We start from the raw sequence: 14,353 nt of genomic DNA on the forward strand, positions 1-14,353 counted from the left end.
TGTGTGTCTGTGTGTATGTACGTGTGTATCATTGTGTGTGGGCGTGACCATATGCCATTGCACAGGCATATCATATGGGTATCTTGCAGTGCTCTGAAGTGGAAAGATCCAATGCAGTGCAGGTTAGATTTTCTCTAAAAGCTCTTCTCTGTGATGCTAATGGAAGCACTGAGGCCACAGTAAGGTCAGGCGTGTGGATATGCCCAACAACTTATCTCCCTATCACACACACTAACACACACAAATTCATGTCTCCATGACTTCACAGACTCCAACTTTAACACTAACTTCTTCGGGCCCACCCCTAAACATAACCCAAAACCTTACAATATCCTAATAATAAAGTGTGTCTCCTGCTTAAATGTAATGATTTTGTCTGTAATATGTTTTCGTTTTATAACAGCATTTTAAAACTAAAATGATCCACACAAGCATTTTAGCTCTATCGGTAATAATCCCCATCCATAATTACACGCCTGAGGAACGCATATCACATGCATGCACATACACTGGGCATGTGCAGGGCCAGTGAAAACAGGAAATGTTTAGTCTGCAGCCAGTTTCTTACTGACAGAAAACACTACTAAAGAGAAACAACAATGGTGAGCGGTAAAACAAGGGATCTTTTTCTTAGACCAACTAAAAAGTGAAATTGTTGGTGCTTTAAACTTTTTGCCTTCACTAACAGTTGTTGAGTTGTGGCTAATACTGACCAAATTGAAAGCGAATGAGGGTGATGGTGTCTTTGTTTTCAAATGTCTCTATTTTTGCCCTTGTATTTTCAATCTTAAACAAAGCCAGTCCCAAATTCTCCATCTTAAGTGCTCGAAAACTCCTGAGTAGTGTGGACAGGAAAACTCAAACATAGTAGTGTGGTTTCAGCCTGAGTGATGTTAGTCACAACCATTTATTTTACATATGATGACTGTAAGACAGGGATCACATTTCCTTTTATTGTAATATAAAGGAACCAGTTCTGTTGTGTTCGTGTCCAACGCAAAATGGTTCCACAAAGGCTGATCTTAGGAAACTGGTGTTTAAGTGATAGATCAGACAGTGGAAAGAACAGTGCATAAAGTAGGATAGATAATCTTTTCAATGCTAAATACCCCAAAACACAAATAGTTTGAATTTGAAAATTTAGTATTTATTTGTTCTCCTCTGTTGGAAAAAAATACTGAAGCTTAACTCAAAGCAAAGACAATTAAAAAACAAAATGTGGCTAGGAAGCATTCAATTTTCAAGGTTACCTTTTGGATTCAAAGCTTGATTTCAAAAACCCATAGAGAGAAATAGAAAACAATCTGTGTGGGAAAATATCAGTTGCAGACATTACTGTCCTACCACTGTCAATCAACAGACTGAAAGACTTTAGGCCTAATAAGGCCTCTTCAACTCGGACAGCCTGCAGGAAAACCATCACTAAATCGTCACTATGCAGATACACTCCAGACTGGCACAACAACATATCTCTCTACATAACTCCTTATATCATCACGCGATTTTTGTTGATAGTTTTTATTGAACTATACATTATATAGTGTTTTCAATATATATATTTTTTTCCTTTTGAGCAAATCATTTCTGCACATGCTAACTTGAAATTTCAGTCCATTATCCTTATTTTATTCTATTTCGGTTATTTCCAGACTTTTTTTTTCATAAGATCATTCTTTCTTGCATATTGTTAGTTTTTTCTCCATCGTTCATCTTTAGTTCTGCCTAACTGGCTTTATTTTGTGTTCTTGTTTGTACTTGTTTGTCTCCTTCTTGTATATTTTCCTTCCCATCTTTCTCCCAGGCCAGGAAAAAAAGTATTTCCGCGTCGCACATATCGTGCATAACGTGCGGTTCACGACAAAATAGAAAGTTAAAATTATCTTTCACCAGAGTTACTGTCTTACTGTCAAATACTTCACAGATATAAATATTCAGAAGCAGTATCGCATTTCCTTTGACTTTCAATCCTTCATTTGTTTTTCCAAGGTTTTGGACCAAGATGTACAACCTCATACCTATAGTCCTGGCATTTAGTTGCACACATAGCCCGATTTTTCTCAAGGAAATACAGTAGCCATACCAGAAGCCTCACACTGCAGTTCTGATGTATCTGGATGTCTATGACAACATGTGGTGGTTAAACAGCAAATTTATATCTGGCTTAACAGACTACCCTAGTGAATAAAATAACCACAAGCACAAAACAGAAATAAAAATGTGCCGATGTAAAAAATATTCATAATAGTATTTAACATGTTAAAGGTCTCTTCAGGGCAGGACATACCACTGCTTTACTCTGCTTTCAATCACACACAAACACACTTTTATTTATTTGGGATTGGGACTAAATGTAGTAAAAGCCCACTTCGAGAAAAAACATGCACACGCACACACAATTTTATATTTCATCCCTCTGTGTATACACACGACTCCTACACATTTGTTCTCAGATATTTCCTCCTCTGACAAGCAATTTAACAATAGTAAATGTGTTTAATTTATACAATTTTCTGTCTCACTGACTTCTGAAGGGCAAGACGGGGGGAGGCTGCAAACAGTTGGCAACAGACAAAGACAATCTAGAAGCAGGTTATTTTGTGAAGTGTCAAACCTGTTTAAGAAAACAAAACTCCACTCCTGCCGCCCCCGTCTTCTTCAGCGGACGGAAATGTGAGACTCTGCTTCTTCTTCATATTATGAAAGCAGGAGCAGTGAGTATTCTATCAACGGCTGGCAGACAACTTGCAGCAACACTGCTGAGATGGCCAGGGACACAGCACACAAATTACAATTAACCACTAATCCTTTAAAGACGAAATCAAGATGGCAATTTAATTTAATTTCCCTTTTTAAAAATCTTTTTCAATTTCCCACCCTGCATTCCGAGGTGCCAGACCAGCTTTGAAGAAGTTACCAATAGTTTATTGGCACTGAGTATTAATTTAACATGGGGCAATACTATTTTTTCAGACACAGAAATGCATTTTGAAGGATTAAAGAGGTTTTCATCCACTCTGGAGATTAGCAGCAAAAATAATGAATTTGAGAGTAAAAGTGGGGAAAGGCATTAACGAAAACTTCAGAAAGATATCTTTAGAGACAGATAAGAGGCACATGAGAATGCAAGCTTTAATGTGTCATTATTTTGGAGGAGCGAACATGGCTTCTAAACACAGGGCAACTTGCTCTGTAAATTTGCCTGCAATCTTTGAACAAGAATGTAGAAGTATTCTCAGTTCTGAAGAAACCTCTTGAATGAGAGGTGAAACGTCTTCAAGAAACTCAACCAAGTCCAGTTGACTTGTTTGGTAGCACTTGGATATACCATGATCTCGATGACTGAGAATCTTTAAAGGCAAGAACGTAGAAGGTATTAGGCATCAGCAAGAACACCATTATCTGTATCTGTTCAACCAACTAAATTTACTTATCCGTATCCTTAACCCGGAAGTTGGCTGGACCTAACCGGAAGTTGGTATTTTAAGAATTTTTAGAACATCCTTAGAATTAAGCTTCAGATCAATGTTGTTGATCACAAGAGTAAGATAACTATTAAGAACAAGTTTTTTATAAACTTCAGTGAATTAACGTCAATGAATCTATGAACACAACACATTCAGTATTAACTGATGGGCCTATATAGAATACAAAATTGAATATACCAAGATACACCCCAAAGTTTCCTGTTCTGCTTTTGGAATTATCTTCTTCTTGCTCTTTAAAATCTTTACTTTTCTTTCTTTTAAATAAACAAATTATGATCAGTCAGGGCTAGTTAAGTTGGATAACATGAGTGTATGAGTGAAACACATTTTTTATTTTAGTTTCAACATCATTCAACATGTGGTGCTGATTATTGCTCTACCATAGACAAATTACACTAGCAATCTGCTAGAGTAAAAGAAAAAGCTTTTTTTTAAAACTGACATGAATCCCAGATTATTGTCTTCATATTGCTTTTCTGTTTGAACCAATAGTCCAAAACCCAATGATATTCCATTTGCAATGGCATAAAAACAGAAATGACTGAGATGGCCGATATTTCATGCCTTCATATCTGCAAAAGAGTAAAGGGTGATTACTCAATACATACATACAATCATTACAATCAGCAAAGATTAGTAATATTAACATTCAATATTAAAACAATTTAATTAGACAGGAAAAACACTTCTAAAACCTCCTTAATATTTTTTTGACAAACTTCTAGTGTCGTTGCTGAAGAAGCTTTCTTTGAGAATGCCCCAGGCCATGCCTGGTTGTGGCACCCCAAATAATGTGCTATCAGTAGTGGGTGCTTAGTTACACACAGCTATGCACAGGTAAATCCAACACTGCACCTTTGTTATGGCCAATAGGGCTTGAGATTTGATGTCACATGCCACCACATTTGAGGTTTATACTAGGGATACAGGATATGGATTTTTTCATGCGATACCGGTAACCAATGATTACATGCTTCACATGGCCGATACGATAATAATTTCAGGTTTCTTAAAAAGCAGTTAATCGCCTGTAGATAATGCACACCTGAGGGTAAAATTGCAAAATAATTTTAAACAATTTTAGATTGAGGAAGAAAATTTCTCCTTCAAAAGAGTTTAAATTAAATATTTGTTTTTGTATAATGTATAATGTATCTGCTACATTCCAGCACTTAGTTAACACTGACTTGTGTTTTTGAGGGGTTATTTCATGCAAATCTCGCACTTTATCATGCAAAATACGAATTAGGCCAAGCGTCCATAACCTATTTGGGTAAAGTTGTGGGTTCGGGGAGAGTAAATCCGATACACTTGATAATGGAAGCTATCCTGTCATTCCCTGCTCTTGTCACTCAATTTAGGCTTCACCATTTTTTGACGATGGAAGGGTACTGTCAAAGTTCTGGTAAAAACTTTACGGCTATACGGATACTGACCTGTTAAGCCTTAAAAAACACTTTCACTGGTCTGACTGTTGCCATCATTCTTTTGACTCCATTATAGCTTTGTTGACCATTGCCACTTGCGGCAACAGCATTTGATCGTACGTTCAACTTATCTGTAGCCAGTGGTGCAGGGGCGGGTGCTGTCCTCCTGAGTGAGACGATACTGTGGAACATCCGGTTTCATATTTTTCTAAGAAAATCAATCATAATCAGCGGGTGTATTCCACCATCGAAAATTCACACCCACTACTAATGAACTGTGCTCTTTTTCTGCAGGCTTTCAACTGAAGCTCATCTACAATCAAAGAGCAGATTAGAAGCTGTAGGAGCAAAGTTTATCTTTCTTCTTGCTCTCTTGCTCTGTCTTACACCACACAGCATTAGCCTGCAGCTTGGGAAAGATCCCCTTTCCCTTTAGTTTTGCCGTTTGTTGTTTTGTTTTTACTCCTGAATACTTGTTGGGTCTTTCTTATTTTTGTTTTTTGTTAAAGTCCAGTTTTCATGTTTTGGTTTTGATTTAGATATAGATTATTTGTTTATTGTTAAATTAGGGGGAAGAGTGTCAACTGCAAGGCTCGTCCAACGTGTTCCTAATATTTAGTTAATTTTAGCCAAAATCTCGACCTCTTTTTGTCTACATAACTTAGTCTGGTTTTCGTTTGGTTGAGAATAAACTCCTATTTTGGTGCATCCAATCGTTTGTTTGTGTTGTCTTTCATATATGTTATGTCATCTGAGCCTTTCTGTGGGGTCGTAACAATCCTGTTTTACGGTTTGTGGAAGTTTTGCTTCTATGTTAATATTCTTTATATTCTATTACTAACCACATCCCCCAAACTTAAATTTCAATCTGTGGCCAGGGGTCTTGACCATACCCTCTATAATATTATTTACAGAAACCAACAATCCTAAAAGCAAGTACTGTGACAGTGGAAAGAAAAAAATCCTTTATTGGGAGAAACTGATAAATACACACCATCAGTTTTTGTTGAAGTGGCGATTGTAGCTGTGCTTCCCCACCCTGAGGTAGCAGTCCATTCTGCACTTGGCACAAATTAATGAATAGGGGCATGGCACAGAGGAGGGGGCTACTCCTTGCAGTTTAGTCTTCTCCGGTAAGGTGGAGTAAGTAGCTGAAGCAACATGCTGTGTCCCACCGCTGTGGTAACTTGCAGCTTCCTCCAAATTGTTGGGGTCGATGCCTTCCTACTTTATGTCACAGGCCTGGGTCCTGTCGACAAAACACTGTACAGAGTTGCTCCACATTAGTAAAAATAAGAGTTATAATAATAATAATAAAATTAGGAGTGCGTGTTGGTCAACATGATGTGGGCAGTACGAGGCCCGCAGTCAGAGGTGCAGACTGGGACATCTAATAAAGAAGTACAATAGGCAAGTAACAAAAGCTTGGACTTATTTTATGTGGGAATCAAATTACATATTTAAGTACAATAAGATTGGGTTATATAACCACAAAACACTTATGGAGCAGTGTAGCTGATTAGTGAGTTATCTTCAGACGCAATTTAACAACAGCAAAACCATAAGTGTCCGGAAGCTCCGAAATTCAACTCAAACGAGGTCATTTACCGTGTTTAACACTAAAAGTCCACCAGAAGTGGCTAAGGTAGCGGACGTTAGCATTTCCGATGGTCACTGACTACACCTCGTCGGAAGATATCAGAGGACAGAAGTGTTTTGTGGACTCAACCCAACCCGCCATCGCCATAAGGGTGAGTAGATAAACAGTGAATTTTCATTTTTGGTTGAACTATCATTTAAGAACAGTAAAATTTTTATGGGCTTCTACAAAAGTAATGTTGTCTGTTAACAGGTTAAGTAGATCTGCCCACACTCCCTGACGTACGACCCAACATACCAGAAGGCACCTTAAGACTTGCAGACTGAGGCTTCTGGAAGACTAGAAGCATGTCCGCTGACCCATTCCAACCTCACCCCTTAAACCAAGCTTTGGCACTGGGGGTTGGAGGGGAAAAGAGGTGGGTGGGTGCTGGTGGGTACAGAGCTTGAAGGCCTGGTGCTGGCTAGAGTGCCCAGGCTTTGGCAGGCAGGCCTGGGTGAACATGTCAGGTTGATTTATGTGATGGCTGGCCCCGTAGCTGACCCCGGGGTGGACTCCACCTGTCTTCTATCCAACCAGCCACCATATTCCCTCCCCTCCCCTCCCTCTGCTTCTCCTGGCCTCAGTGCCCATCAAAACGCTGGAGGAAAAGGAAGAATAGGAAGAGGAGGGGCGAACGGGCCGGAGGTGAAGTCACTGGCTTCAGTTCATTGATCATTATTGAGCTCTGGGTTGTATCGGACATGAAGGGCAGGAAAGGGGTCAAGCAAGGATGCAGAGAGATAGAGAGAGGGAGAGAGAGGCTCTGGCCAGTTGTGGAAACTCGGTGGCGTGTTTGATGAATTCAACTGAACTATTAAGTGTAGAAGTGGAAGTATAATGCATTTTGTGATATCATGATATCCATGGCACACAGTTCCAAAAGTAGTAAATATGGTTTCAGTTTCCTCCAATGAGTTTGATTGAGAAAATTGTGGTGGCCTAACACATGCAAATAGACACAACTCATGAAAAGTAATCTTGTTAATAAATACATATAATACAACAGTACTTTTATGGGGGAAGATTGGTGTCACCTTTGGGATTTGCTGTTTTTATTATTCCCCCAAACAGTCTGCTGCTTTTTGGCTATTTGACTGCTCGCATTTGTATGACATTGCAGTGTCACCAGCAATAGATGAGTACATGAGCAAGAGTGTATGTTACTGATGGAGCTGCTGCAATCATCCTTATCCCATCTCTCTCTTTTACAGTTCTCTCTCTTCATCATTTTTCCTGAGAAGTTTATCCAATTAACTGACGATGGGAAGAGGCAGTCCATGCCTTTTATCCCTGGGGTGCTGAGAACCTACCCTCCCAGCGGGAATTTTGATTGGGTTGTCTGGGTGTTCCAGTGGTTCACCCAAGTAGAAAGAGGCGAGATGGAGGTGATCATTGGCCATCGATACCCAATTATATGATGAGAAGGGGTGCTACTGGCCCTCAATGATGGCCCAGCCTGGGGTTTCTTCTCTAACCTTTATGTTTGATAATAAATTGTATTGCTGGAGGGGTAGATCGGTCATCCTGCAACCAGAAGGTTGGCAGTTCGATCATAGCCTTCTGCATACCGAAGTATTCTTGGGCAAGAAACTGTCCCCCAAAATTGTCCCTCATAGAACAAAAAAGTGCTGCCCATAAATGTCCTGCATGAATGTAAATGGCAAAAAAAATGACAACTGGAAAAGTGCTATATAAAAACAGACCATTTACCATTAATGGTCAAAGTTATAATGTTCCTTAAAGGTGAGTCATAAAAGGACTCTCAGAGTTAATCCAAGACCTGGACACAATTTATGGACCTTGATTGCCTGGCTGTTCAAAACGGACACACATTTCTCTGTGCCTGTCAGCCCGCGATTCTGCTTTCTCCGCTGGTTGTTATTTGCTCCGTTCAATGTAGGTGTTTGGGGGGTAAATGATGATGGTCTTCATAGCCCCAACACCCACCCCTCACTTTCTGTCTCTGTCTGTCTGCTTGGGTAGTTGTAGTGGATGGGCAGAGGGGGGAATTTAATCATGTGGGGGAAAGAATCAGGGAAATTGAAATTCCAGAAGAACAGCAGGAAAATCCAAAGTATGGGATGCATATTTGATCATTTATATCATATATAATATGTAATTTATATTGTTTAAAATCAATTTTCAGTGGGTTTTCTGGCACGATACACTCGCGGCTAGTGAACAATGATTAGCAATTATCACACACATACACACACGCTTTACATTTTAAGTACAGCTAACCTTTTACATGCTGCACCTTAATGGATAATTATTTTACTATTTTATGTGTTTATTTTATTATTATTTTACCTCAAAACCAAAGTTTGTACCAAACCGTGATTTTTGTGTACCGATACACCCCTAGTTATATATTAGATATTTTAGAAGGTGTAAATGTCTACATAGATATCAAACCAGAATAATGCGGTGACCAGGTTACTTGCTGTGCATACATGTGAATATTCTTTGTGACCTTTCATAATAATGTCTAATCCAACACATGCTTATTTAATATCACATAAACTCTGGTATTGCAGGATGATGAATGTAAACTTCATTAGGAGCCGGAGTGACATCTATTGCCTCTGGGTTTCGGTACTGACAACCTTACACCCCCTGCCCCTCCTTCATCTGCCATATACAGGTCACAGACGGCGTCCCGGCACCCTGAGGTGTCCTGTAAATGTGCCTGTGGAGTGATGGGCGGGCATACCACGATGCCACATTCATTTGCACATCAAGAAGGCAGAGAAGGAAGCTTTGGCCCAATTAACACTGAGGAAAACCGATTAAATAAAGTCTGCTGCCTTACTCCTGTAAGTCCAGTGTGACTCTGAGTGTGTGTGTGTGTGTGTGTGAGAGAGAGAGAGAGAGAGAGAGAGAGAGAGAGAGAGAGAGAGAGAGAGAGAGAGAGAGAGAGAGAGAGAGAGAGAGAGAGAGAGAGAGAGAGAGAGAGAGAGAGAGAGAGAGAGAGAGAGAGAGAGAGATGTAGATGGATGATGAGGTCCTGCAAGGGCCACAGGATTAAAGTAACACTACTCTCAGCCAATCACAGAGGGTGTGGATAACAGAGGAAATATTGCTTTGTGGAACTGGCACTGCTGTCAATCTTCTTCAACCAAAAAGCTGATCGGACTAGAGCTGATTTCTACATTGGCCTTTAACTGAGACCTGTATCAAACCTCACATTTACATTAACATTTCAATATCAAAGATTTATTTTGGTTGTAATAAATGACTATCCTTGAATAACTGGGGCTTTCAAGATGCTTAAAGCTGTCAGTATGACAAATAAGAGAAATGCTGCAGTGATGTCATCAAAATGTTTTGTTGAGCAACTTTGTGGATCTTGAGACCAAAAATCTTTTCAGCCAAAAAAAGCCAAGATATTATTTTGCCTTCTATTTATTCATTTTTTTGCAGATTGACTTATATAAATTAAATTTAAGCAAACAAAGTTGGATTTAAGCTGCTTTTGGGTGCAACACATTATTAAAAATCTGAAGGTTAGTGGCTCATTGTATACTGTCAGATCTTGGTCTATGATGTTACAAGCATAAACACACATACGCACGCACCCAAGTACTTTTTATTTCTTTACTTTGGTCACTTTCAAAACAAGTTATTCTTTACTCTTCAATCGTGTGGATGTTAATTCAGCAGAGGATCTCTTTTAATTACATTTTTTACAAAGCTAATGTTAAAACTCCCCCCAGCAGTGGGCTAGGTTGTAGGACGAGACCTCTCAATATTTTTACATTAACATAGAAGTAATAAGTGATCATCACAATGGGTTTTATTTTAGGACACAAATATAGACCCAGCATATCAAAGTTCAAGACTAGCCCGGTCTCTCAAATTTCATTCATCACTGACCAAAAGCTTTCCGAGCTATAGTGTAACAGATTACCCACATCACATCGTTTTTCTGTATCAGCCAATGTTTGCATTGTGTATTTCATTCAAAATATGAGTCAGATGAAAAGACAGGGAGAGACTCAATGATGAAACCTCAGAATCTGTGTGTACCTGTCAGGATCAGGTCAGGTATGCATATCTAAAGGAAAAAATAGAGAGAGATGTGAAGCTGAATAAAAAACAATAAGAAAGAGCAAGAGAAAGGGAAAGACAGAATGAACAAATACAGAAAAAAAAGAAGAAAGTTGACAGGGATGAAGGACGGAGCAAGGGAGGGAGGCAAAGAGGGGCAATGATTTCTTTGGGCTCCATGCCTTGTTAGATTTATCATCCCTTTAATTAATACTGTTTTTAGGAAGACGTCTGAACTGTGTCATTTCCATTATTGGAAAACCCAATGCGATTAATGAATAATTTTCATTTTTGATTCATTATATCATGCTAGTTGATCTCCTCTTTTCCGCCCTGCTGAGTGATAGCATCGTTTTCTGCCCCTCGATCAAATTTAATTTGGCCCCCTATTATATTACACTGTTGCGACTGAAGTGTCAATTTTTGTCAGGCAATTAGAAGCTATAACCTGTGAAGCTAAGTTTGATAGGCATTGTAATTGGATTGTTTCAGCAATAGCTTGCAACGCTTTTAGCTTTTATTCATCTCTACCTGCCCTCCTCCACCCTCCCCCACCCTTCCCAGAAGTTCTCATCTGGTTGTTATTTTTGATAGGGCCTTTGTCTATAGGATGAACTTCAGAGCAAAAAATTACATATAGCTGATGCTGTTATCTAAAGCGATTTATAATAGGTGAATTCAACCATGAGGGTACAAACCTAGAACAACAAGAATCAAGTAAGTACAATTTGCTTCAAAAAAGCCAAACTACACAGTGCTATATGTTAGTGCCATATACGTGCTAAAATAAATGTTTTATCCAAGGTGTCGGCGGAATAGATGTGTCTTCAGCCTACGGTGGAAGATGTGTGTAGACTTTCTGCTGTCCTGATGTCAAATGCGGAACCAATTGGGAGATAGGACAGCAAACAGGCGTGATTTTGTTAGAAAAGAGGGACATCAGACTGGACCAGGGCCGGGTCTAGACAGGCATGTATGAGGGGGCAGCCACAAATCTTGAGGGGGCATTGTGCTTTATTATATTATTATTATTATAAATTGGGATTTAGTTTGAGGGGGCACAACATTTATTTGAGGGGGCCAGGCCCCCTCTTGCCCCTGCCTAGACCCGGCCCTGGACTGGACGGTCGCTGGTTCGAGGCCACGGACTAGCAAACATACCTGGACCGGAGCATGGACCAGACCTGGATCTGTTTGAGTCCAAGAAGACAGATTGACTCTCCCTGTCCTACTGTGTAAGTGCCCCTTACTCCCCGGGCACTTTCCGTAGCTGCCCACTGCTCAGTGTTGTCACTGTGTGTGTTGTGTTCCATGTGCTGTGTTCACAAGGATGGGTTAAAAGCAGAGGGTCAATTTCCCCATTGCATGTCGTGCTTGTGTGTGCATGATTGCGGAACAATAAAGGAATCTTTATTGCTAGTTCGCAGTGAGGGAGCAGTGAGGGAGCAGCAAGCCAATTGGCAGATGCAGAGCGTAGTGGACGGGCTGGGGTGTAAAGTTTGACCATGTCCTGGATGTAATGGAGAGTTGACTGTCGAGTGTCACACCCAGGTTCCTAACAGTCTGGTAGGGGGGGCCTTTCCCTGGGATGCCACCAGTTAGGTTTTTTGTCTGTTTTGAACCGGTCCTCACCTCACCTTTCAAGGCACCACTATAGAGATTTTCAATAGTCACTAATTCTGACTATTCCTGCACAGCTCATTTGTGCTGTTTTCCTTTTTTCTTTTGAAAAGTGAGCCACAGCTGCCACAGAAAACATGGATCTTCAGAAAAACTAAAATTCCCAGTGACAAAAAGTTATACACATTACAATCTGCAATTACACATTAATTAAACAAAAGTTTTTTGACAAGCCCCCAAATATTATTTTCTAATACATATCTTATATCTGTTTATTTTAAGAGCAATAGGGTAATACCTTAACAAACTGTCTACTGCCAAAGTAAGAACAGCTTTTGAGATTAAATACGTTTCCATCCTCTGGTTTTTAATGCACTTACAATTTTCACCTTGGAAGTAGATTTGGTGAATAAATGAGGATGTATCTTACATATGTGACTGAGTGGGTGATGACGCTTCTTATACGGGAAAAAACTTAACGAAAACAAGAGATCCTCCACAGGACGTGTCTGAAAATGGCTTTAGCAAGACAGTTGCTATGAAGGTAAACTGTAGGTGGGGAGACAGAGCTGGGAGACAGAGAGTTAGAGCAAACTGGTTTGTTAGTCCTGTCCTTGTAGCTTTACAGAAGTTCCTTTTAATTAAAAAAAATACTAAAACAGATTTTGTTCACCAGAATAACACTGATGGGTCTTTGGAGAGCAGCATTAAAGTCATCATGTGACAAGTTCTACTACAGTGGCTTTTCAAAAATCCTTGTGTGACCGAAGTTCACACACACACACACACACACACACACTTATATGTAATGGTGACACATGGTCAGCCTAGTCTTCAGAGACAGACAGTGGGTTGACCGGCTGTCTCCCACCAAACACACCATCTTAGCTGTGTCCTGCAGATTCCCGTCTTGGCCTGCCGGACCATGAGATTAGATGACAAGCGGGTTGAGCTGCATATTACAGGAAGGAAATGCAGGTGTCTTTGTTTTCGATGCACTGGGGGTTGTGAGAGGTCCCCCCTTCACATGTAATTACCCGACGCTTCCTGGTACTCACTCAAATGAGTTTTTCTGTGGGTTGTCCTGCACGATAGATAAATTTGGTGCCACTTTGAAATAAAAGTAAAAATTAGATTTCACCAACATCCTATATGCAAAAGAACCTTTAGAAAACCAGGCCCAGCTAACAATAGCTGATTAGTAAAGACTGACTCATTGGATGTAGGCTATGGTAAGGCTGCCATTGGCCACATTCTCCTCCCCCTCCACTTCCACTTCCTGCCTGTAAAAGTGCTCTTAACTACAGGAAACAAAAACAACCTCTGAGCTGCGGCTCACATAGAGAGTCCCGTCTGTGCTTCAGACAGCAGCAGCTCTTTCAGAACAGAAACATAAGGTGGAGACTGTAGCAAAATCCGATTTTTAAGTGGAAAACAAATACACTGTATTTAACTGATACTTTCAGTATCAACATATTGTATACCAAATTTTTAAGTTAAAACATTATCCAGAGCGGGTAACTCTTTATTCAAATACACACTGAGGATGAGATGAGATTGAGACCCTACTGGCATCTAGGAGGGATCACACAGACACAAACATACACACACGCATGCACACAAAAACACACACACACACAATGCAAATATCCACCTTCATTCAGTGACAAATATTTTTTTTAACCTCCATACATGTCTGCATGATTTTGTTGCCCCTTAACATGCAAAATTTTCATCAAGCAAGGTAATTATGCCTCATATTACAAATCACCTGCTTCTGAAAGTTATTTTCCCTAAACACACACTTAGAGAACAGCAGAGAAGGAAATGTGTGTTCCTAAGAGAGTGTGTGTGCACCTGCTTTATACCAGTGGAGGGCAGAATTACATTTCATAAATTAGAAACACTGGGTTTTGATTAGAATGCACGGAGAAGACGGGATGTGCAGGGGATTTCCCCCCCCTCCTTGAAACGGGATTATACTAGATGATAAACAGGCAGACAACGCAGAAATCAAGACTGCAAGAATTTTGTATTTTTATTTGTAAAGTTGAAATAATTTGACTATTTCAAAATTTCTAGGATGTGCATTTATGTTTTTTGCGTGTGTGTCAAAGTTCCCTCTGTGA

At 39.9% G+C, this 14,353-nt stretch overlaps 1 pseudogene; it reads left to right on the forward strand.

Moving 5' to 3' along the window:
• The window catches only part of LOC133015653 (uncharacterized protein K02A2.6-like), an 85,045-nt pseudogene that overhangs the window by 59,325 nt on the left and 11,367 nt on the right, over nucleotides 1-14,353 (forward strand).

The sequence above is a fragment of the Limanda limanda genome, chromosome 12, assembly GCF_963576545.1.
Source record: "Limanda limanda chromosome 12, fLimLim1.1, whole genome shotgun sequence".
NCBI lineage: Eukaryota > Metazoa > Chordata > Actinopteri > Pleuronectiformes > Pleuronectidae > Limanda > Limanda limanda.